Source organism: Bactrocera neohumeralis, chromosome 2, assembly GCF_024586455.1.
Source record: "Bactrocera neohumeralis isolate Rockhampton chromosome 2, APGP_CSIRO_Bneo_wtdbg2-racon-allhic-juicebox.fasta_v2, whole genome shotgun sequence".
Classification (NCBI taxonomy): Eukaryota; Metazoa; Arthropoda; class Insecta; order Diptera; family Tephritidae; genus Bactrocera; species Bactrocera neohumeralis.
The window spans coordinates 16,658,243-16,685,610 of NC_065919.1; the positions used below are offsets into that span (position 1 = coordinate 16,658,243).

General features: G+C 34.7%; 2 protein-coding genes across 7 annotated transcripts in view; one reads left to right on the top strand and one right to left on the bottom strand.

Annotated features, from left to right (window-relative positions):
- The window catches only part of LOC126762743 (F-box/LRR-repeat protein 7), a 346,320-nt gene that overhangs the window by 247,332 nt on the left and 71,620 nt on the right, over nt 1-27,368 (bottom strand). The gene's annotated exons all lie outside the window — the stretch shown is intronic.
- The window catches only part of LOC126762687 (atrial natriuretic peptide receptor 1), a 188,038-nt gene that overhangs the window by 89,835 nt on the left and 70,835 nt on the right, over nt 1-27,368 (top strand). For 2 of the 6 annotated variants that reach the window (XM_050479652.1, XM_050479642.1), the window contains exon 1: nt 25,712-26,196. The exons of the other annotated variants lie outside the window; for them this stretch is intronic. The gene's annotated coding sequence lies outside the window, so the exon portion shown is untranslated. Of the gene's footprint in view, nt 1-25,711; nt 26,197-27,368 lie in introns of those variants that run through there. 6 annotated transcript variants of the gene reach the window in all.

The window sequence follows — 27,368 nt, forward strand, 5'->3', positions numbered from 1 at the left end:
ACATAAATTGGAAGAAATAATATAATTGGTTGGTGGGCAAAGCTACCAAAAGCTAACAAGAACAGATGTTTGTAGTCCCTTAAGCGTTTACTGAAATAATTGTAGACAAGCAATCGTACAAAGTTTACATAAGAGAGATATATTTAAATGCTCCCCACGAGCATAGCGAAGCGATGAAATTTTGACTTGCAATAAATAAATAAAAGAGTTGTAGCTAGTAAGCAAAAAAAAAGTAAACAGAAAGAGAGATGGTTAAGATATATAATTGCACAATTGTGGATTTATTTGATCGCCGAAGGCTGAATGAGCTTAAGTTGTAATGGCATTCCTTAAGAGTCTCCCAGGACAATAGAAACAGCAAAGTATCATTGTGAAACCACATATAAGAGAGAAATACAGTAACGTGTGTGAGAAAGAAAGAAGCAAAAACTTGCCATAAGCCAGAGACACACACCGGCAAACGGTTTACTTTTCTTTTTGGATACATGTTCCTACGGTATTGTTAGCATGAAGACAACGTTGATGAGTTGATTAGCAATTGAGTTCTTCAAAGAGTTTTTCACAGTTTAGGCGCATTTTTTAAGAGAATTGCCTAGCGATCCTTCAGTATTTCAAGCTCAAACGAACATCACTCGTTGCTAAAGATTTTTGGTTTTAGATGTTGACTTTGGATTTGCATGTAGGTGCATTAGAGGCCAGCTCCGCGGCTTTCGCAATAGCAGCTTGAAATATACTACAGTGGTCCGCAACTTAAAAGGTTGTCTTATGCTCAACTCTGGTCAGCATATTCAGCCACCAACTCCATCGTCCATTTTCGAGCCATCAGTATAGATGTTAAGATTGTTGCGTAGGCTAACATAATTTTACTCCAGCCATCTTTTTCTATGCCTACTTTGAACCGTCTTTCCCAGTTTTAAAGTGGCGTCATGTAGTCGGTATTTGCCCAATGGCTATTACCCACCAAGCTATGGCTTAAGCTTCTACATGAGAATTGCAGCCTGCAGCCAATAGTCCTCCCGCCAATTTTACTGCGCAGTTTTCAGCGCAGAGGTCCACAGGTGACAGCCTTAGTACCAGTTCGAGAGCCGCCATTGGAGTTGTTCTTAAAGCTCCCGTTACGCACAGCGCAACGAACCTCTGAACGCTTTCTATTGGCCTTCGGTAGATGGATTTCCGTACATCTGTCCACCATACTACTGCGTCGTAGAGCAGAATTGATCTAACAATAGCTGTGCAGCACCAGTCCATGAGAGAGGGAGAGAGTCCCCAAGTTGTGCCGATCATCTGCCTACACGCATATAAAACATTACTGGCTTTCCTCACTCTTTCTTCCACGTTGTACTTCCACAACAGTTTGCTGTTCAAGACTACTTGGTGCGGTCCTTGAGCGAAAGTTGTGTTTATAGAAGGGAACCTAAATAGATGAAAGTTGTGCTATCTTGTGAACAACAGCAGATCCGTTTTCTCTGGGTTCAACCCCAGACCCGTTTGCGATACCCAGTGCTGGACTGTATTGAGAGTAGTTGTCATAATACTGCTAATGGTCTGTAGACACTTTCCCGTTATGAAGATGGCAATGTCTTCCGCATATGCGACTATCTTAGAGGCTTTGCCTTCCAGTTCTTTACCATTTTATTCGCCAATAATGTCCATAGAAGCGGAGATAGCACTCCACTTTGGGAAGTACCTCTACAGACTTCCTTCGTCATTTTAGCGTCGTTCAATTTTGCCCTTATCCGTTTAGAGGTCAAAAGGATTATCACATATTTGGATACTGTTCAGAATAGATTCCATAGAGACGTTGTTGAATGCCCCAGAAATATACAGGAATGCCCCATTCCTTATATTCAAGAGCCCTTTCGATATTAAATACCAGTGTATGGAGTGTAGTCTCTACTGATCTGCTTTTCGTATATGCGTGTGCGCCTTGGACAAGCTTCTAAGAGGCGCTGCCGCCCTAATGGTCGCGTCCAAGATTTACTCTAGCGTTTTTTGCAGAAATGATGTTAAGCTTATAGGCTTAAACTGCTTTGAGTAGGTTGGGTTGTTTCTACTTGTCTTCGGTACGAAAACTACTCCAACCGCTCTCCATGAGTGTTGAACTTCAAGCATCCCCTAAAAATCGCCTTTAGCCATAGCATGGTTGAACAGAGCAGACTATGTTAGGAACGATGCACTCTAAATGCCAACTAAACCATTTGATCCAAAGTTGATTCATAAAAAATCTTCGACATCGGGTAACAATGTCGCCTTTAAAAATCTATTTTTATACTCTCGCAACAAAGTTGCTAAGGAGAGCATTATAGTTTTGTTCACATAACGGTTGTTTGTAAGTCCTAAAACTAAAAGAGTCAGATATAGAGTTATATATACCAAAGTGATCAGGGTGACGAGTAGAGTTGAAATCCGGATGTCTGTCTGTCCGTCCGTCCGTCTGTCCGTCCGCCCGTGCAAGCTGTAACTTGAGAAAAACTTGGTACATGTATTTCTTAGCTCCATAAGAAGGTTAAGTTCGAAGGTGGGCAAAATCGGCCAACTGCCACGCCCACAAAATGGCGAAAACCGAAAACCTATAAAGTGTCATAACTAAGCCATAAATAAAGATATTAAAGTGAAATTTGGCACAAAGGATCGCATTAGGGAGGGGCATAGTTGGACGTAATTTTTTTGGAAAAGTGGGCGTGGCCCCGCCCCCTACTAAGTTTTTTGTACATATCTCGGAACTATAGCTATGTCAACCAAACTCTATAGAGTCGTTTCCTTCAGGCATTTCCATATACAGTTCAAAAATGGAAGAAATCGGATAATAACCACGCCCACCTCCCATACAAAGGTTATGTGTAAAATCGCTAAAAGTGCGTTAACCGACTAACAAAAAACGTCAGAAACACTAAATTTTAGGGAAGAAATGGCAGAAGGAAGCTGCACCCAGGCTTTTTTTAAAAATTGAAAATAGGCGTGGCGTCGCCCACTTATGGACCGAAAACCGTATCTCAGGAACTACTAGACCGATTTCAATGAAATTCGATATATAATATTTTCTTAACACCCTGATGACATCTACGAAATATGGGTGAAATTGGTTCACAACCACGCCTTCTTCCAATACAACGCTATTTTGAATTCCATCTGATGCCTTCTCTGTATAATATGTATATACATTAGGAACTAATGATGATAGCGGAATAAAACTTTACACAAATACGGTATTTGAAAAATATGTAAATGACGGATAATGAAATCTCGATTATCACTTTACCATGCGAGAGTATAAAATGTTCGGTGACACCCGAACTTAGCCCTTCCTTACTTGTTTTACGATAATTTTTAACTTGCAACAGCTACTTCAGCACTTAGTTCGAAAAGCTGTTAGAGTTAATGAAATTAGATCCACATTTCCACACTCACGTAACATGTATGTAAACTAGAGAACTTTTCGAAAATCAACTAAAAAATTTCTAGGGGAACTTTTCGGCATATTAAGCAGAAAGCACGAGTACCTAGTAACTTCCATTATTTAAGCCAGAAATAAATTGGCATCCACCCCTTGAGTAAATCAAAACCAACAAAACAACTTAGAATATTGCGGCTTTCTCGAGTGGCAGAATTGAATGCAAAGTAATCGAATTTACGCAGTGTGGCGTGTTTGGCTGCTTGATTAATCTGATGATTTACTGCTGTGAATTTGTGTGCTTTCTGCTGACAACCACTGTGCAATGCCATGCATGTGTGAACATTGGAGTGCCAGGCACGTGGTAACGCTTGACTCAGCTTTCTTTTTTTCCAGTTGCGTTGCATCAATTGACTCTTTTGTACTGAGTGCATTGTATGGATCTAAGGAGCATCGATGCAATACAAGCACATACGCATTTGCAAATAAGCTGTTAACTTGTGTATTTGTTTTTACACTGTAACTTACACAGTCACAACTAGAGCGATCACATTTGTTCCCCCCACACTACTGCTCAGGTGTAAATAAATATATTCTAAAATCCAATACCACCCTAATGCGGCACATTTGGAGCTTAGAACTCGTATCAGCGTGGCATTTCGAGTTGACAGTACAGAAAAATTCAAAGTCATGCAAGAATTGATTCTGAATTGTTTCTGAAGCATGCGACATGTGACCTTCCGGTGTCTGTACATACGCCTGCACATATGTATGTATGTACAAATGTGTGCTTATGCGATGGTAATTGAATATTAAAACCATGCTGAAAATCTGATTGCATTTTGATAAATCCCATTATTTTTGGTTAGTGAACTGTATAAATATTTTGAGTAGATATGCGACTGCTGTTTGATAATAAACATACAATATGTACAGCTACATATGTATATCGTCACCTAAAATGCAAAATAATGCAACATCACTTTTCATAAGTTTACAGGTGAACGAAAAACGATTTAATACTAACCATTCATATTGAAACAAAATAGCAGTTTTGGTTATGAAGTGGTTATGTAATGGTTATAAAATGGTTATATCGGTTATAAAATGGTTATATTGGTTATAAAATGGTTATGTATTGGTTATATTTGACAGCGGATGTTGAAAATGTTATGCTACATATATGTAATATGTTTTATCGTAATCAATAAAAAAAACTCTATTTCGATTTTTTTGAAGATATGTTGTTTTGCATTTTAGGTGACAATATGCAACTAGTACAATATGCATTGCAAAATGTGTGTACAGATTGTGTTTGATTATAATCTAGACTATACAATTGTATTCGTGAACATAGTTTCACTTCATTTTTATTTAAGAGTGAGTAAGTAAGCCCCTCTGGGGTTAAGTTATAGCTCCAAAATAACATATACGCGCCTGTCAGTTTAGTCAGCCATAACTACTGATACCAATTTAACGGAGACTGTCAAATTGATTTCAAAAAGCGAATAAGACAATCAATAATAAAATTAAACAAGAAATAACCATAACATCGGTTACTCCGAAGCCATATACAAAAGAACCGGTTTGTATGGCAGCTATATTAAATAAACATCCGATCTGAAGCATTTCTTCATAGATTACTCTATTGCTTTAGGCAATAGCTCACACCAAATTTCATGAAGATATCTGCTCAAATGAAAAAGTTTTCGATAAAAGAATTTGATTCCCGATCGTACGGTTTGTATGGCAGCTATATGAAATAAAGACCCGATCTAAACAATTCCTTCATATATGACATTATATCTTCAAAACCACCAAAACGCCAAATTTCATGAAGATATCTTGTCAAATGAAAAAGTTTTCGATACAAAAACTTGATTTAGTTTGTATGAAAGAAAATTGGGGAGAAAAGCATATAAACATAATTTCAGATCGATATCTAAACAACTGAGAAATTACTTCGCGTCTAGACAAACGGTCAGCTCGCGATGATGATCATTTAGTATATATATACTTTATAGGGCATATAAAAAATAAAAATTAGTAAAAATTTTCGGACTGTGAATCAAAAATATAAGTTTTTTATATATAATATGTAATAAATATTTAAGTTATATAAATATATATGAGCCTCGAAAACCAGTATTTCCTATTAGGCAGTACCCAATCATAATATTTCCTGATTTTATTAAGGTATCCCTCATATTGAACGTTACTAGAAGATAGGTAAAAAGTTAACTGGATTGAGGAAAGTAATCTAATTCAAGATATGCGAATGAAAGATATACATATTTGTATCGATTTTCTATAGATTTAAAACATAATGACATTAGGTATATCTACTTTTTTAATGTACCCTACATAAGTAACAATAAATGTTGCATAAGATTTATCATATAACCTAAAAACAGTACATACCGTCAATGGAGACTTGAAAAAATATATGCACTCATGTCGAAAAAATTTTACCAGGAAAAACAAATATTATACTAAAATAAAAAAAAAACTATATACGTGGGTATTTCATTAAATTTTACGTAAAAAATGCAAACAACTGGCAACGCTGCTAAAAAATATTTCAGCTGTAATATTTCTTTAAACAAAGTATATGAAAAACAATAAATAGGTAAAATAAATAAGGATTTTCTGAACTGTAAGCTTACTCTGCCATTTGATATAAATACTATATCGTAATATTTTTTTATGTTTAAAAAGTTTTTGTATCAAAAATGTTAAACAGCTGGCAGCGCTCTCCAAAAAATGTTTTCAACTGTAAGCGATTTTAAATAATTTCAGTCTAATATCCACTTAATAATATTTAACTGCCTTGCAAAATTCTCATATAAAGTTTAGAACCAGGTGGCAACCTTATAATATATATGTACATATACATATGCATATACATATAAAATATCTCTATAAAATACATATTTCTTAGTCAGTATAGTTGGATAGAGCAGAAAAATTCATTGCCAAATTTATTTTATATACAATTTAGAAACAGGTGGCAACCTTATAAATAAAAATATCTCAAAATTATCTCCTTAAAATACATATTTCTTAGTCAGTTTAATTTGATACAGAAAAAAACTTCATTACCAAATGTAATTTTATAGATATACAATTTAGAAACAGGTGGCAACCTTTTACTCAAAAATATCTCCTTAAAATACCTATTTCTTAGTAGGTTTAATTTGATATAGAAGTAAGATCGATAACCTCAATGTATTCTTATATGAAATTAGGAAATAGGTGGCAACCTTATGCACAAAAATATTAAAAAATATTAAAAATACATCTTTCTCAGTTAATTTAATTTGATATATAAGAAAAATCCACTGCCAAATGGATTATATAAAATTTAGAAATATGTGGCAACTTTATTCAAAAAATGTATTTTCCGAATGTTATATTATGTAAGGTCGACATCTTGCAAGCTCTCACTGGTCTAGTACGAGTGCATGGCATAGAAATAAAATGATGTGCTTTTAATCAGCTCTCAACGAAATTCCTAGAATTAAACTAAACTTTTTGCTGATTTCCTAATTTGTCCATAAAAGCGGTAAGTAAAAGCAAAACAAGCTGCCAAAGGGCAAACAAATGCTATTCAAGCTCAACTCAGTTGTTTAGATGACACGCGCAGACAATCATTAAGAAGTTTTGCTATAAGAACAGCAAATATAATTTGCATACATGCATATTTGCCGGCAAGTCTATGTACATGCATTAGGGTTGTCGATTTTTTCCAAGTAGACTTTTTAATTTGCAGAAGTCTTATTGTTTTTTTTTTTCATTAAACCAAAAGTTATGAGCAGTTAAAGTTATACCTCAAATGTACTGAGCACTCATACAACTGCGTTATAAGGCAAATTTTGTGTTGCTCATACGACATGGTGTACATTTATACAGTGCAATGATTGATGCATAATTTTGAAGGCGAATAACCTTTAAAGCAATGGTTTTATGAAAAAAATATCCAGAGCTTTTTTGTAGAGCGAAAAATTTTGTATTAGAATATAAATTTTTCAAGGTTATGGCTGTACTTATTTAACGCAAAATATCAAAAAATATCATAAAAGAAGTAAAATGCTTTAGGCACGGCATAAATTCAAAATAAAGTGCGTGTTTACGTTGGATATTTTTTTAAGATAAAACAAAATCTTCAGGGAACATTAGCAAAAAAATAATTTAGGTAAACAACGCACACCCTAATGTATATATGTACAAGCACGTTCGCATTCCAACTTTGTGCAGAAGTAATTACTCATAAGAAAGGCCAAAGTAATGCAAATGTCATATGTTTAACAAAAGCACAGCGTAAATGAAGTGGAAAATATCAGAAAAGCAGGGAGCGCACTAAGTACACACACTGGTACGCATACATACATCTAACACGAAGAGATAAGTGCAAGTAAAGTATAATATGTAAGGAACTACTACGCAATTTCCATTTATATGAAGGCAAGAATGTGACTCCTGTAGAGGTAGCTCGAGCAGCGTCTTTCTATAAAAGTTGATAAATGATGTAAAAGTTGTTGCAGTAAGTTAACGGTTTTATAGGACAAAAGGTAAAAATGCTTGTGTATAAATTATAAAAGCGAGCACGTGCGCTAAACGAGAGTAAGGAACAGTTAGCAAGTGTTGAGTTGTAGGGTAAACTTTTTATTTTCGACACAAAATCGCGAAGGTAAAGTTATCTACTTAGGTTTGACTATAAGTTGAACGAAGTTTGAGGAAAATTCAATAAATTTTGAGAAAAATTCAATGAAGTTGCCGAAAATATAACAGTTTCGGTAAATAAAAATATTTGCAGTTATATTAATGTTTATAGAAAATATTGAGAAAAAGGCATTAAATGGATCAAAAGGCACACGCGGCGTGAGATTAAGAAAAAAAATTATATATGTACATATGTACATATGAATATGTATGTGCTTCCGACTACAAAAATATGGTCAACAAAAATATCTATTTAAAATAAATCTTCCTTAATTGATTTAATTTGATAGAAAAGAAAAATTCATTGCCAAATGTAATCTTATATGAATTTAGAAACAGGTGGCAACCTAATACACAAATATATATCTTTAAAATACTTATTTCTTCTCAGTTTAATTTGATACAGAAAAAAATTAATTGCTAAATATAATCTTATAAAGAATATAGAAACACGTGGCAACCTTAAAAATAAAAATACACAAATAAATATATGTATCTTTAAAATAAATCTTTCTTCGACGTTTTAATTTGATAGAAAAGAAAAATGCATTGCCAAATTTAATCTTATATGAAATTTATAGACAGGTGGCAACCTTATGCACAAAAATATATCTTTAAAATACACATTTCTCAGTCAGTTTAATTTGATACAGAAAAAAATTCATTGCTAAATATAATCTTATAAAGAGTATAGAAACAGGTGGCAACTTTAAAAATAAAATTACACACAAAAATATATCTTTCAAATACATATTTCTTAGTTATTTTAATTTGATACAGAAAAAAAATTCATTACCAAATGCATTCGTATATACAATTTAGAAACAGGTGGCAACCTTATAAATAAAAATATCTCAAAATATATCTTTAAAATACATATTTCTTAGTCAGTTTAATTTGAAACAGAAAAAAAATTAATTTGCAAATCTAATTTTATATACAATCCAGAAACAGGTGGCAACCTTATACACAGCAATACTAAAGAGTATATCGACAACATCAAAATAAACCACATAAATAAAGATCAAATGCAAAGAAAAACACACAAATAAATAAGCAAAATCGCTTTGTGTAAGCAGATGAAAGCCTTGTCAATCACTAAATAATTGACGCTTAACAAATGATTGGCCTGTCAAGTGAAATGGAGGCCAATAAAATATTTATTTTCTCGTACATGTGCTTGTAACCAATAGTTATGATACGTGAAGTAAAGTAAACCTTTGAAATACGAGTTGCATTATAAACCATGGGTGATCCACTTCGGGGGTCCCTACTTTTTTAAAGAAACAACACAGAAATTTCAAATTTAATGGGAAATATTTATGATCATTCGAAAGAACATTCTTTGGCATTTATTTTTTGAAGATTATCTCTTTTAAATGTTGTCCGCGGTTACGTCTCAGATGGTCCATCCATTGAGTCCAATTTTCGATCACTCATTCGAGCATTTCGATCGGTAACTGGCGAATGACAAGCGGAATGGTTTGCTCCAAGGCCTCAATCGAGGTGATATTGTCCGCATAGACGTTAGACTTTACATATCCCCACAGAAAAAAGACGAACGGTGTGATATCACACGATCTTGGTGGCCAATCGACCTTAGGGTTGAAACTATCTGCTCACTGAAGTGTTCTCTCAATAAATCCATAGATTGATGCGATGCGTAGGAAGTGACTCCGTCTTGTTGAAATCAAATGTCGCCGAGATCACGATCTTCAGTTTCAGGCAGCAAATAGTCGGCTATCATGGCACGATAACGGTCGTCATTGACGGTTTTCACCGGCATAATTTTTGAAGAAATATGAACCGATGATTCCACCGGCTCACAAGCCACACCAAACCGTTGTTTTTTCAGGTTGCTCTTCGCCCCATATGCGGCAATTTTGTTTATTTACATAAACATTAAGCCAAAAATAGACCTCATTGCTGAACAAAATTGGACGCGAAAACGTCGGATCTTCTTGGAACTTTTAAAAAGTCCATAGAGATCTCGACATAAAATGCGTCATTCCGATTTGCTGCGGACATGGCCTATTCGGTCGAATATTATCCAATAATGGATGCTGGTTCTCAAAATGGGTGATGGTTTTGGGAATAGTACGCTCGGTACGCCGATTATGTTGACCATAAGTTGAGCGGAGCACATTCTTTACGGAACGTGAATTTTCGTAATAAAGTTGAACGAATTGTAAACCTTGTTCGGGAGTAAGTCTTTCCACGATGAAATGCCATACAATGCTGAACACAAATAACATTACAGTTTGATGTGACTTCCTGCGATCTTTCCGAAGTCTATTGAAAAAAGTGGTAGGAAAAATAATCGCATTTTGGTTGAAGTTTTTGGCCTTGGAAGACCAAGAACGTTTCGTTGCCAAAAAAATTGTTGCCATACGATGAAATTTTGCCAAAACAAGCTCGCAGAACATCGAAAATCATTCAAGCAAGGAAATTGAATGCCATATGAATTTAAACCAAAAGATAGAATTGAGGAGAAAACGTTAATAAAAATAACGAATTTTGTTTAACATTTTGCGCAATATTATTATTGGCATAGTTAATATTATTTTTCGCTTTTTGATTTATGAACATAATTTTTTTTATATTTTTTTTTTTAGGATAGCACAATTGCAAAAAAAACTATCCTATCTTTTAAGTTGAATCAAACTGCACACATTGTGCTAAATTTTACTAAAATCCCTTCAGTGGTTTAGAAGTTTACCCCGGACAAAATGTGACACAAATATACATAGATATCCTTCATTCATATTTAATCAGCTTTTCAAATTTTTAAATTAATGCTCATATTATCACATTATATTTCCTTCCTTACACACATCGTGCTTGTTGTAATTTATTTGAGCATTTCCGACATACGGTCAATTTAGTTTTTGGCACATTTTCGGCTTCGTTGCTGGTTTGCCTCTGAATAACGCAATAAAATTATTAGTGTATGTGTTAAATAAGCTTTCAGCACAACTCAATTTCAAGCGTAATTATCTTAGACAAAGTTGCATTTTATAATTACTTGCTAATTACCTACAATGTGTAATAGATATGTTTAATAAAATAGTCATCTGAGGATAAGTGAAATGGATGCACTAAGCAAAAAGTTTGTGTATTAAGGCGAATTAGTGGTGCTTTGGAAAATATATCGACTAAAATATTTTTGGAAAAAATTTATGAGAAATATAAAAGTTATCGAAATGAGTTTAATGTAGAATTATGTGAAGCTCATTTCATTTTTAAGCTTTCATTCATATAGTTTGGAAAATTATGTTGTGCAAAATCACTTCTTTTTCATTATTTAAACAAGAGATTAAATAAGAATTGATTACAAAAGTGATGCCTTGAGCTTTTTTGTACTAGGAGAAGCTTTCGACTGACGTTCACATCAAGCTTTCACAACACTTATGCGTTTTTCAATAGAAGTTTTGATTTGGCGACAGCATAAGCTCACTTATCTGGGACTATCTAGCATTTCTTGTCAGTGTCAACGAGGTTTTAAAATACTTTAATGTCCCCGGAAGTTCAGTTTGCTATTAGTGTTACTCAGAAAAAGAAAAGAAAAACGACATCCAGCGAATTTCCTAATCGAGAATGATCTTTGTGGTCATCGAGATTGCTAATGCGGTGCTGGTTATTATAAATGGTCCTCAGAAAAAGACTATTTCGAAGATTCCGATGTCTTTTAATTTATTTTTAAATACTTAAATAAGACTTATTGGAATGCATAATATTACTGAAACTGAAACCAGTGGCAATGACGTCTTGGACTGATCAGCCTATAGTATAAAATTTTGTCTTTGATTCTAAACGATTGGTAAATATATCTATCATGACATTAGTTCCAACATCGTATCTATCCGAAAGTTATTGTTTTGGACTAAATTTTCCGCATTCTATTTTTTCTCACTGAGGAAATAATACTTCGACTATTGGCATTTAAGAGATCTCACTGGCCGTTCGATGTTCTTGCTTGATGGATCTCAACTAAAGCATTGGTACTGAATTTCCCGTAGATTATCTGGTGCATATCAACTCATGCAGATTTTGCAAAGCTACCTTACTTATATGATCATATTTAGATGTCACAGCAGGGCGATGTTATCACCATCAAACGAGGCCACTTTAAAGGTTTTCTTTCACTCGGCAAAACATAGAAAAACATTGCATGGAATTTCTCATAATGTGTTTTTACTTTCGATCAAAATACCAAATGTAAATGTAAGCACTCGCACAAGCGTAGCGGCGACTACACCACACCCACATCGAACTAGTCATTTGCAGGCTCATTAAGAAATTTCGCTACAATATAACATAGTTGGGTGTAAAGGCGAAAGTGTGCTTCTATTTGTTTACCTTGCAATTTTGGCTCAACGCCAAGAATGCGTAGCAGACCACAAAATTTTGGCAATTGTTGCACTTTTACTTTCCTTTCAGTGCCACGTTCTTGTCTCTATATTTCAATTCAAGATTTTTTTCTTCATTTTGTAGTTCTGTGGGCGAGTCAAAAGTATGAATGATTAGACAACGATGTTAATTTGCTTTTTAACGGTACATTTAATTGAAATTAGCAGTATCCATTCGGCACTGACATTGTTGTATTATTATTTAAACTGTTGTCATACAAACATACATACATGTGTATGTATGTACATAGTAGGAAAGCAAATAAACAGAAAAAGTTTGGTTCGCGTTAAATACGAATAATACAAATAAGGCGACTGTCTCATTTAAATCATAGTCTAATACCAAAAGAGAAGAGATCTAGAAGAAAGAATTAAAGCAGACAAATACATAAATATAGGAACAATTTTTGTTCTCAAACCGCAACCTAGAGGATTCTGAGAAAGGATTTAAGCTTGTTGTTCTCACTCAAGAACTGAAGCCATTGGACCACCGTAAACGTCCTCAATTTGGTGATTTGTCTTGGAACAACTTCAAAAATATACCGAATAATCTTCTCTATCCGATGAGGCTCACTTTCATCTGTCGAGTTTACAACAGCGAGCCAGTCGTTCTTCCTTTTCGTTGTTTGGCGCCAATTGAAGATTCTAAGTGTAGCCAGATCCTTCTCGTATCTCCTACAGCTTGTCTTTCTATCGACTGTGGTATTGGCCGTAAATCATTCTCCATGCCTCTGCACCATATAGCAGGAAATAATGAGTGACTTATAGAGTTTGATGTACATATGGTCATTTCTTAGTCGAGAGAGAACTTTACTTCTCAATTGCCTATTCAGTCCGAAGTAGCACCTATTGGCAAGAGTTATTCTGTGTTGGATGCCGAGGCTGACATAGTTGTTGCTGTTAATACAGGTTCCAAGATAAATGAAATTATCTACGACTTCGAAGTTATGCCTGTCAACAGTGACGTGGGAGTCTAGCCTAGTCTAGTCTATTAGTTTTACAGGGATACCAAATTCAGACATAGCGGCATAAAAGCAACTTATTTTCGCGCTGTCAAAAGCAGCTTTGAAATCGACCCAGAGGTGGTGACCCTTTTCTTGGGTCTTTTCCAGATTGGTGAATATCTGGTCAGTTGTCGATTTTTAGGTCTGAAGCCACACTGAATAGATCCGAATATGTTGCCGGTGGGCTTTATTCTTTCACACAGTACGCTCGATAGATGGAGCCACGCATTGCAGTTCACGCATATGAGGAAATTTCTCTCAGCGCCTTACACTTGGAAGTGGGTAGAAATGATTATTTTACATATCACTCTGGCAGAAAACGACTTCCGGTCTTAAATCAAGTATTCTCTGGGTAGGTAAAAAACATCCTTTTGAAGTCGAGCTAACGAGAGAAGGCCAAACATCCCTCCCTAGGGCTGTGCGCTGGGTTTGGAACCCGCCACGTAAAAGCATAGCCCCAATGAATATACAATTTATAGGGTCTTCGACGTTTTCTTTTGGGTATTTCAAATTTCGTGACAAATTTAATATATCCTGCTATCTTACTGATCCTGTTGAGGGTGTAACGATATGAACCGCGCTGACAAACGAACAATACTATACATTAGTAATCTTTCCAAATATAAGTCGATTATTTCTTAAAGATATTAATGGAATGCTCGTGAGATATAAAACACTCTTCTGGGGCGATAGCGCTTAAACAGACTTACAAAGTTCTGGATTCCGATTATGAGGATTGCAATATTGTATTTCGGAACATCAGTATGATGGCACGCATTCTCAATATTTTTCTTCTTCAAGCGCTGTTTAATCACGCTTTGAATCATTGTTTCGTAAAACGGTGCTTCAGTTTATGGCAAAGAATCGATGTGCATTTAAGCTTTCCTGCTTCATTAAATTCCTAAACAAATTAATTCAAAACCTTTTATCAGACTTAGATCGTTTACAACAAGCAAGTCTGTCAGAAATCAGTTTACAAGCTACTTTGACACTCAATTTATCCTTACAAACAACCCACATACATATATCCATACACCTAATGGTTATGTGCGCAAGTTTATTTCCCTGCAGTTGATATATCCTGACAACACGCCATTGAAGGAAACCAAATATTCCAAATCAATTGTGCAATGACTTTCTGTCTGTCCATTGTTCACAAAAGAACAAAAAGATGAAAAGTTCAAACATATGCCAGTACATACATACATGTACATAATGAACATAGGACATGTTCGAACAAAAGAGAACCAACAAACTCATTGTTAGTTGACATGTGAAATTCACTAAGTCGACGTTTCAGTTATTTGAGAAAAAGGAATAAAAAATAATAGAGAAATAAAAACGTTCAGACTAAACTCAGTAAAGTTTGCCGAAGAATTTGGTTCTTAATCTTGAGGAAATAGTACAAATGAGAGGAAAGTAGCAAGACAAAACGGATTATTCCACGGAGCTCGGATGCTCCGGGAAGCTGGGTATATGAAGGGAAGCCGATATTCACTTCTCCTTCAACTGCTTTTATGAAAACTTTGAGCACTACAAAAACTATTTTTCTCTACTCACATACCGTCAGGGAGATGTGGATGGAGAGAAGTCGGTTCATACAACTGGGAACCTAAGCTCAGTGAACTCAAACCCAGCAAAAAGGAAAGTACTAAAACTAGATAAAAGTTATCCAGCGGTAACCGGAGATCTTGCCCGAGCACAAGCTTCTTCGTGTTACTATTCAAATAGCGAACTTATACATTATATTATCAAATAAATTTGAAGTTTCACTGACTGGCCGTATGTTTTTTTTAATTATCCTATAGTATACAGGTAGAGACTCTCGCCAAAGATGTTGTTTTGGCTCCAAGAAACCGTAGTCAAGTCAATAATGTTCTATAATGAATTCGTCTGGTTGACGGGCTCTCATCGTCTCCGATACTCTACGGCCTACACCAACAATATCACTTAAGGCCATTTTAAATACAGCACATGCGAGGTGAGTTGTAAGGCTCCGGAAAGCTGGGTATATTAAGAGTTCCGAACAAAAGCAAGCGCGGAAATTCTCTCCACACTTTTTTCTGCTCACATACCGACGAGGTATTTGTATGTGAATGGAGAGAAGTCGCTGGAGAATAGGCGCAATGAATTTTTTCATGGATGGCTCGAAGCTAAGAGAGAAGATTGGAGGGGAGACTTTTTTAAGGAGCTCTCCGTCACTATTAACCTTAGGCTACTGGTCGACGATCAACTCCTGTGCGACTAGCCGGCGAACCAACAGACATAACCGAAACTGACATTAGCCGTCTAAACACGTTTGTAACGCTTTGTCGAGATTCGTTCGGCCTTGATTATAACGCAGCAGGTCTGCTGAATTACTTGCCTTGAACAAAGTTCATCTTGCGGCAATCATGCGAGTTCTTATTGGACATTATTCTTGCTCTAAATCTGAAGGGAAGATTTCTACTCTTGGGGTTACTGATTTCTGACACCTTTTATAGGGAATTTCTTTCTTATTCCTGGGCATGAAGAGGGCTTGAATACGTTACTCTATTGCTAAATATGCATTGATCGATTATAAAATATTTCAAGGCATATATGAAATCAAGTATTACAAAACTATATGGGCGGTCAGTGGATATCTACAGCACAACCATACAAAATCTGCTTTGTCAGATGGACATTGGCAACCATCGTGAGCGTTTCAAAGTCGATATTGAGAGGAGGGAATTGCAAATAGCGCTGACAGCAGCCTGCAGAATTTTATGTGAAAATATGTTAAATATTTACCGGAATGTAGGTTGGATTGTAAGCATGTTTGACTGCATAGACAATGCATTCAATTTTCGGTGTTACGCAGGAAATCACTACAACGTGGGAAATGAGTCAAACTAGTGTGCTGCATAATTGTAATGGCTGAGTGGGTGCTGCTAACAGTTTCGCTGGAAGGAAGTATTTCAACTCTTCTTGGATGTGGGTGTTAACAAGTGGTGCGTGGCACAGCTTGTAAGGACTAATAAGAGGAAAAACTTCCTACTGCTGTACAGTTTTATGTGGGCGATATGCAACTGATACCCACTCAAACAATTTTTTTTTCATATTTACTGCAGCGAAAAGAGCATTAAATAAATACGACAATTAAAAGGAAACTTATTTCAATGTTACGACATGATCGATAAATTTCGATAAACCAAATAATCGATATTTTATCGATTATACAAACCGATATATTTATAGATTATACAAAAATATGTATTTATTGATTATACAAATCGATATATTTAATGATTACATAAATCGATATATTTATCGATTATATTAACAAATATATTTATCGATTATATAAATCGATTTTTGTTTCGAGACATGCTTCTATACAATCATACTTACAAATTTCACATTTTTTAATATATTATTAGTTGAAGCTACTCGCAACTCGCTCGTATTTCTGTTCTAATATTATATAATATTATATTTACTGCCATAATCTCGATTATTCAGTGCACTTTTGAATTACTCACACTATTTTTCTGATATATATCTCATATTTAACTGCTCACACTGGGGCAATTTTCGTGTAATCAATAAAAAAATTCCCAGCCGTCAATTTATATCACTCATTAGTGCCTATAAATTTAATGGCTTTAGACGAAATTGTGACAATTGAAAGAGACATTTTGATCACTAAAATTGAAACCATAAAATGTGAATCGCTTGACGCAGCAACTGTTGTGGGAATATTTAACTGCCACAAATGCAAAATCATTTCTAAAATTTCATGCATTACAAACAATTATTTCCTATTCATATTGTAAATATAAATACACATTACTCATTAACTGAAAAAAGCTGCGATATTTATATTATAATTGAAACTGTAAAATATTTACAGAACCATAAAAATTTTACGATTTTGATTGATATTTGGCGATAGCTGTTTTTGAAAAACAGAAAAATAATTAATATGCCCATTAATGTTTATTTTTGTTAATATGAATTTCGGATATAGTAAATAACCAAAAAATTAAAAATATTACTAAAATAAAGATAGCCTCTGGACATTCATGGAATATTTATTACATTTCTAATTTTATTCACATTTACTTATACGGTTTTTAGTGTAATAATAGATCAACTAAAATGCGATTATTTTTTCGAAATAATTAATGGTAAATTAGTGATTAATTATTATCGATTTAGAAATTACTGTACATAAAAAGTTAAAATGGAAATGTTAACGCACAAATAGCGTTTGTTATCAGCGCACAGATATTATTATCGATTATTTGTTATCGATTAATATTTATCGGTTTTTTTATCGAAAAATTAAAAAACCACAATTGATTGAAAAATTTAATTGAGAAGAAAATTACAAAAATGAATCAATAACTCTAGTTATCGATTATTCAAAAAATATATGTTATATATTTTTCGACCTAAATCTATAGTACATCAAAAATAGGAAAAATAGTACGTCAAAAAAGGAAATGTTAACGAACAAAAATCGTTAACGATTATTTTTTATCGCACATAATGTGAGCGCACATATAATTTTATCGATTATTTTTTATCGATAAATTAAGAAACATGATTGAGTGAAAAATTCAATTATGTTAAATAGAAGAGTGCAAAATTTTTGTTATAATAGTTATCGATAATTAATTTTGTTTTCAATTTAACAGCACTGAAATTACTGCAAACATATAATTTAGCTTTAAAAATAACAAGATGCTGATTTTTTAATGAGAAACGTTCAAAAATAAGCATTAAAATATATTTTTAGACCTCAAAAATAGTACATCAAAAGGAGGAAATGTTTACGCTATAGATATCGATTATTGTTATCGATAAGTAAAAAAATAATGATTGAGTGTAAAATTAAATAAAATAGAAGAGTAAAAAATTTGGTTAAAATAGTTATCGATTACATTTCTTAATGTTATCGATTATTTTTCATCGATAAATTGAAAAAATACAATTGAGTGAAAAATTAAATTAAATAGAAGAGTAAAAAAGTTGGTTAAAATATTTATCGATTACATTGCTTAATGTTATCGATTATTTTTATCGATAAATCAAAAAATACAATTGGTTATACAATAAATTAAATAGAAGAGTACAAAATTTGGTTATAATGGTTACCGATTATAACATTTTTTTTCCAATTTATTATTACTGGAAGAACTGAAAATAGATAAGTCAGCTTTAAAAATAACAAAAAAATATATTCTCCACCTTTAAACAATAGTATCGACATCATTTATTTCCTGTTCAATTTTATGCTTTCACATAATAATTATTTTAAAGAATTTTCCTCATATTTTATAGCTCTATTTATTGAAAATAAACTTGTGTTTTTATTATGCTTTTGTTACAACAAATTTGTAGATAAATATTGAGCATTATAATTAAAGAAAATAAATGAGCAGCTATGAAAAAGGTTTTGAGTTACAAAAATTTTTTGTTCTTGAAGAATGAAACACTGTAATTCAATCATGTGAGTAAATTTAATAATAACGAGGATTGTGGAATTTTTTATTGTCCTTTGAAGTCATTTTTTATTCTCCTTTCAAGTCATTTCTCTGTCTATTTTGCGCTCTAATTTTATTATTGTTTTTTTTTTGTAATAATTTTAAAGCACTGCAAACTGTTTTGATGTGAACACTTCTACTTCAAATTATTTTTTTTTACTATAAAAGCAGAAAGCTATTTTCTTCACTGCTCTTTTCGTCTTAAATAATTGCAAATTTTTTATTACTTTTTTTTTATTTTTCCTTTTTGCATCTTTGGAAAATATTTCACAGTTCAAGCATTACATGGTCATCCGCAATCCAGTCAATTTATCTAACATTCATTGTATGTCAGCAACGAAACTTTGTGCGATTCAACATCTCCACTTAAAACTTTTCATGGGAAATGCTTCAATTTCCCTTTTTCAGTTGGAGATGCCATGAATAGCTGCTTCCATAAATATATGTACATACATATATATGTACATTTGTGTACTATAGTACTGCGTATTTACCCTGCAGTGATTTCTCTAGCTGATCAAGTAAAATACGAATTTACAACTAGATAATCATGGCCAAAATTGAGACCAATATTGAACTAGTCCGAGTAGTATCAAACTTTTAGCCAATTGTTCGGACAGTTAGTTCAGAAAGATAGCAATGTTTTCTCGACGAAACCATGCAATTTTGATACAGATATGAAGGACTAAGACAAAATTTGCATTGATATTATTTCTGCGCATATAATTTTAACTAAACAGTGATATATCTTTTTCAAACTAGTATCAGACTGGTATATATTTCCCACAGCAATCTGACAATTGTTAGAAAGTTAAGGCATTAACGTAGAAAATAACACTTGCTTTTGTGAAAAAAGGACCGTCTGCTAACTAGTTGAACTCTGTTTCAGGCCAGCTATAAAATAATTTATTACTTCTTCATTTTCCTGCTAGGTTTGTACTAAAATATGTGTTGCTCTCAACGCATGTAAGTCTGGTATTTAAAACTTCAATTGAATGTTAAATCAATTATACAATATCTGAGTGTAAATGAAACTGTCTTTTAAAGCAGTTGAGAAGTTTTTTGGGAAATGTAGAAAAAGCGCAAAGTGATTGTGCACAATCAAGCTGGATTTTACTTAGACGTAAAAAGTTGAGGAATCCCGATTGCAACATGGACATACATAGTTGAATCAAATGTACAGTCCATTGAAATTGAAGGAATGTGTTCTTTTTTTCTTCACACAGCCAAAGCAAAAACAGTAACAATCACGCAAGAAAGACTAATTTGGTGCGGAGTTTAGATTAGTTTCATCGCTATGTTCGCTCAAATTGGTCTTCAAACGTTCTAAATGATAAGATATTGGATATAGCAACCTGGACTATTTTAAAGACAACTTAGTCGCAATGTAAAATAACTTCCGAACGCTCGGCGCAACCAGAATATGCCAGAGAAACAAGATATTAAAAAGAAACTGTGAAGGGACAAAAGAGATAGATCCCATTTAGATATTTCAAGACGGCTTCAATCGATCTGCCCTGTTATCAATGTGGCTTTAGGCCTGAAAAATCAACAACTGACGAGATAATCACCATCCGCCAAATCTTGGAAGAGACTCGTGAAAAGAGGATCGACGTACACCACCTCTTCATCGATTTCAAAGCACGAAAAAAGCTACCTTTATGCTGTTATGAATTTGGTATCCCCGCAAAACAAATACGGCTGTGTAAACCGACATTGAGCAATACCAAAAGCTCTGTCACAATCGGAAAGGACCTCACTGAGCCGTTCGATACCAAACGAGGTTTCAAACAAAGCGATTCCCTATAGTGCGACTTCTTCAATCGAAATTGGAGAAAATAATTCGAGCTGCAAAGCTTAATCGAGTGTGAATCATGACTTCAAAGCCTGGAACCAGTATTAACACCAAAAACAATGTCAACATCGAAATCCAACGCACAATTACTCTTGTAGACAGGTGCTAGTTCAGACCGCGTCGCCAATTGAGAATTCAAGTCCTTTGCCGACGAACAAAGACTAAACTACAAAATCACTCATTATTCCCGTCCCGCTATCTGGTGCAGAGGCATTGACGATGACAACATCTTAAGAGTCGACGTTACGAGTTTTGGAGAGAAAAGTTCTGCGAAAGATTTATGGTTCTTTGCGAATTGGCAACGGCGAATACTTCTGTGGATGGGAAGATGAGCTGTACGGGTTGTACGATGGCATTGACGAAGTTCAGCGTATTAAGAGACAGCGGCTACGCTGGCTAGGTCATGTCGTCCGAATGGATGAAAACACTCCAGCTCTGAGAGTATTCTACACAGTACCTTCCAGGGGAAGCAGAGGAAGAGGGAGACCTCCACTCCGCTGGAAAGATCAGGTGGAGAAGGACCTGGTACACTCGGAATCTTCAATAGGCCCGAAGAGCGAAAAGGAAGAACGACTGGCGCGCTGTTGTAAACTCGGTTATAACCGCGTAAACAGTGTCTCCGCTAATAAAGAAAAAAAGGAGTTCTTAGAATAATGTCAAGTCAGACGGTAAACGTTATTTTACATTTACTGCCCACAGAATTGTTCTCTAAACAACTGGCAGCAGAGTAAGCTGTTAGACTGAAAAAAACTTTCTTTTAGTCCTCTCTAATAAGGAGGATTCTAAGGTGCTTAGTAAGTTCCCATTTCTACTCAATACCAGTGACTTTCGGAATTCTATAAAAACCAACTTAAATTCGGTCCCCAATACTGTCTTCTCTTCCAGAGGAAAGTGGGAAAAGGGAGAGAAGGAATGACACGGATACAGGGAGAAGTACCTGTAGTGATAGGTCCTGATGAGATAATCGAGTGGGAGATGGTGTTTCCTCTGCACTATATTTATGCATACAGGTAACCAAGCGGCTTTGAAATCACTAAAGTTTCTTAGAATTTTATCAAAGATTGATTAAAAATGCCATGATCTCTTCGTGGATCTAACATGATATTTCACGATAAACCCACAATTGGTTCCTGAACATTGTGAAAGAACATTGAGAAAATAGGGGATTTATATGCCTCTCGATACTTCCAAATATTTAATCGACAAAAATATTATTAACACAGCTGAGTTTCGGTAGCGTCAAGCGCTAATTTGCTCAACAAGTAGGGCAACGTGGCATGAATCGAATATGGGATGTACATACCGAATATAAAAACTTAAAAGAAATATTATAAGAACTGTGGTAGGAGTGCTAAAAGCTCACTGTCTACTTGTCAGACATGCCAGCAGACTGGTAACACCGAACAATGGCTATAGTAGAAGCTGTCTGGAAGTGGAAGAAGAAGAGACTATAGAATATTTTCTATGCGAATGCAAGGCCAGGAAAAGAATCGGAACTTGTGGCCGAGGATTTCTTGATGAGTACAGGGTGGTTCAGAGTGGACTTAATAGATAGTTAGTCCGGAGAGAATAATAGAGTGGGACGGTTTTAGTGCCGATGGTTTCACAATGTGTCCTCCAAAGGATTTCATAATGAGCACAGCGTGGTTCCAGAGGGAATATAATAGATTGAGGTGATTTTAGGCCCGACATTGTTCACAATGTATTTCTTAAAGGCCTCGACATCCACTCTACCTACCTACCCAGCTAAAAGTCGTCGACAATCTAAGAATTTCGCAAATATGCCGCATATTCAGCTGACATTTTGACATTTACTATTCGCTGTAGAGCACAAGTAATGCTGTAATGTGTGTAAATATGTATTACATAATATGCATGCGTTCGTCACAGCGAAATTGCATGAAAAACTTCAAAAATATGTCAGCAAATGCTCTTCAACATTTCACAGCTTCATGATTTCGCATAGATATGTGAGGAACATTGCGTTCGCCACATGTGTCTGTGTATGTGGTGAAGACACATGTATGAGTGCAGAAAATTTTGCAATTACAGTACTAAATACGGATGCCAGCATAAGGTGAAACGTGACGAGCATACATAATTATGGATTTTGAAACACATTAGCTCAGTTAAACGGTGTCTCTGCAGCTAAAATGCTTGAGTGCACGCACGCTTACATACTAATATACATATGTACGCCATTCATACATTAATTTTGAAACGCAAAGGAAGCATGAGAGCGCTGAGTGCAAGCCATACTGCACTTAATGAACCCCTCACACTCATTTGGAAAATTTTTCTATTTTTCACGGAAGATAAATTTGGAGAACAAGAAGAAGCACACAAAATATATAAATGGAATGCCTATAATCTGTGCAAGATCTCTTTCTCCTTTCTATTAATAAAGAAAAAAATTTTATATACACTGTGTCAAACAAAGGTGGCATCAACCAGGTCACCCTGTTTAGGCGCTAATAGCTGCCAAAGGGTGACTTGAAAATCGGCAAATTGCTTTTTGGGCGATTGCCATGCCTCTAGTGATGTTAGGTGAGCGCCTGATATGTTCAATGAAAGCCCTGAATGCTCTCTAGACGATCCATGTGGCTTGACCTATCTAGCACCACATCTTACATACTCCGGCCGCTAGATGACGCGGTATGGCTGAAAACACGAAAAATAGTATTATTGCATTCCAGTGCATTGCCACGCCCTTGGACCTGGTAGGCGGTTTATTGATGGGGATAACGAAAGTCCTGTTGTGTCGCTATACGAAAATGTTATACATATACACATTTTATATATACAAAAAGATATTGTTAGAAATCTGCAAAGAACACATATGTAAATCACTATTAAATCAAATTAATTAAAGTCATCGATACGAACCGTGCCACTCCCAAAAGCAAAGAAAATATTTCCAACTATAATCGTTTTGTGTTGCAAAAATCGAAAATAAATTTTAATTCATCAACATAAAATGAGTTATTTATAGCGCTTCCTTTACCAGCGGCATCCGCAACCGCGCGACCAATTTGTGTTGATTGCATAGTTTTGTTTATGCAATAAAATTGCACAATATAGTGCGTGACTTTACATGCAAATAAAAATTTTAATTTTTATATGAGGCCACGCGCAGTTGTAAATTAATTTAATTTCAATAAATGTTTTATTAATTTCGTGACTGCGTAGAAACTGCTGTGCGAGTTTTTCAGTCTCATTCATTTTTGCTTACTAATTTTGAGACATATTCTTAATTTTATTCATGAAAGCGCTCATTTTCGAAAACATACTCATTTTTATGCTCTTGTGTATTTTCGCTCTCATACTTTTTTGACGTAAATAATACTTGAAGAATTACACGCTTTCGTCGAACTGCGCTCAAAAAGGTCATCCACTGCTGCGGAGACAGAGGAAGGTAATTCCATACTAGAAAATATTGTCCCTACAATGACCTTTTCTTCTTCTTTAGTGGCGCAGACACCGGTTTTAGCCGAGTTAACAATAGCACGCCAGTCGTTTCGTCTTTTCGCTGTTTGGCGCCAATTGGTGATCCTAAGTGTAGCCAGATCCTTCTCCGCCTGATCTCTACAACGAAGTGTTAGTCTTCCTCCTTGTCTGCCTCCACCGGTGGCTACTGAATCGAAAACATTCAGAGCTGGAGTGTGCTCTGTCATCCGGACGACATAACCTAGCCAGCGTAACCTCTTTCACTTTTCTAGGTCATTGTTCCGTCGACTGCGGTATTCGAAGTCTTCCGCAAAAGTTTTCTCTCGAACACTCCTAAGGCCGACTCATCAGCTGTTGTCATGCCTCCGCACCATATAGCAGGACGGAAATAATGAGTGACTTGTAGAGTTTGGTCTTTGTTCGTCGTCGAGAGAACTTTACTTTTCAATTGCCTACTCATTTCGAAGCACCACCTATTGGCAAGAGTGATTCTACGTTGGATTTCAAGGCTGACATTGTTTTTGGTGTTAATACTGGTTCCAAGATAGATGAAATGATCTACGATTTCGAAGTTATGACTGACGTGGGAACTTAATCGCGAGTGCGATGACTGTTTGTTTGATGACAGGAGATATTTCATCGTGTCCTCGTTCACAAGTAGACTCATACTTTTGTCACTCTGAATGAGGTATCTCCAAAACATGCGAACCGAACGCATTAACCGTCGCTTCCGGTGTCGAAAACCGTTGACCTAGTAGTTCATATTTTACGTAAGGGAATAAAACGAAGTCATGCCTTGCCAAGTCAGCACTATAAGGTGGACGAGACTTCAAGTCGATAATTTGTGCACAAAAATTCATTTATTTCAGTCGCTGTGTGAGAGCTCGCATTGTCGTGATGAAGAGTGATCTGTATTTGGCGGTTGGTTCTTAAGGAAAACTCGCATCAATGATAAAGTGATTTCCGCAAGAGATGCAATTTACTAAAAAAAAGAATTCTCTGCAGAATATCAATCAAACACAAACGGCTTATTAAGCCAACTTTGGTAATTTAAGCAGATTCCGACAGCCAAAACACATTCAAAGACAGTGTTGCCACTCACAAACTCTTCACACTCACACAATTCACTCCCACAGTAACGAAGCCGTGCGAATTTTATTTTTCACTCAAAACCGCACGCTCACATTTACTTTGCAGTGTTGCTTTTGCTTTTGCTATTGTCTTTGATTTTAGCTTTATTTTTTCGTATTTTCGCATTTTTATTCTTTTGCTCCGCAGAGTAAAACAAACGCGCTTCGTGCCAACCAATGACTTCGTTGTTTCAATGTACATCGCGGCGCAGCGTTTGCCAAGCATCAAAACGAACACTCAGTTCTAATTGAATTGCGCTAGTGAACGAATGTAATTGAATGTGAAACGGCTGGCTCGCGTCGAGATTGCTGAAACGAACGCGCGCGCACACAACAGATAGACGCCGCACTCTAAAGGCAACGCGTGCGATTTCCGTAAAGTCCAAAGGCGAGCTTCAATTCAGAATATGTATTTTTTTTTTAACTGACTCGGCGCCGCGGCGATCTTTTCCAGCAACCGTTGTTATTTATTGACGCGAGGCTTTTCTTCCGCCTATGTCGTTGTAGTTGTTGTCAGCAGCGCGTATTTAAAGTGACAGTCGTGTCATTGGAATCGTAAATTTAGCGATAAATACATATCAATTTGTGATTCGTTTAATAAATTAGCATAATGATCTCTTATATAAAAAAATGAATATTATGCCGACAAGCATACGCTTTACAGATTGTTTGCGTAAATATAAGTACAGCAACAACAACAACAACAGCTGCAGCGAAAGTGATCAGTAAGCAAAATGTTGGCAGTAATTTAATTGTGCAAGGCATATGTACTATGAATATGGTACAGATGCATATATGTACATATGTATATCTAGATCTGTTTGTGCTATATAATAATTCCATATAGGAAAGTGGCAAGTGTTAATACGCGAGTATGGCAAACATCAATATTTATCAGTGCATAATGTTTATACAATAATAATAATAATAATTTTTTTTTATCTGTGTGTGCAATAAAGCCAAGCAACGCTAATGGCTAAACTGCTGGCCTTTAGTCTCAAATCAGTGTAAGTAATTAAGCCTGAATAATGAAAATATAAGCTGAAAATAACATAAAAATAATAATAAAATAAATAAATAAAAATACGGCAGCAACGCTAAAAGCAATTCGAATTGAAACGAAGAAATAAATTTTATTAAAAAAAAATATTAAAAAAAACATAAAAATAATAATAAAATAAATAAATAAAAATACGGCAGCAACGCTAAAAGCAATTCGAATTGAAACGAAGAAATAAATTTTATTAAAAAAAAAATATTAAAAATATATTACAAAAATATAAAAAATAAAAATGATAATTTAAGCGAAAAATTATAATTATGTAAATAATTAAGTGAAAAAATTGTGAAAAATTAGCAAATAAAAATTTCGACATAGAACGAATATTTATTTAAATATAAATATTTAAGAAACGGTATTATGATTTCAAAAAATATTTTCATCAACAAATTAACTTCAAATAGAAAACAGAGAAAATGTATTTAAATTAAAATATTTAATAAATATAAATAGTAATTATACAGGGTTTTCCTACAACAGTGATATAAATTATTTAAAAAAACAAAACACACAAATTGCTAAGGAAACTCAAATGTTTTTCATTTAAGTGGTTCCATAGATTTCCGCGGGTAAAAAGTAGCATTTTTTGTAACAAATTTTTTTCTCATATAAAAAATAGAATATTTTATTATAATTTTTTATTGTTACAAATATACACTATTAACAAAGAAACTCTGAAATTTTTGGAAAAAAATATTTTAAACTCGCCATTGCGACGCCATTTCCGGTGACCACTCGGTAAAAAAATGCGCCCATGTTGGCAGGATAACTCCTAACAAGACTATATATAGTGAAAAAATACCTGTTTTAGTTAAAAACTTAACTTAGAACTTGGAA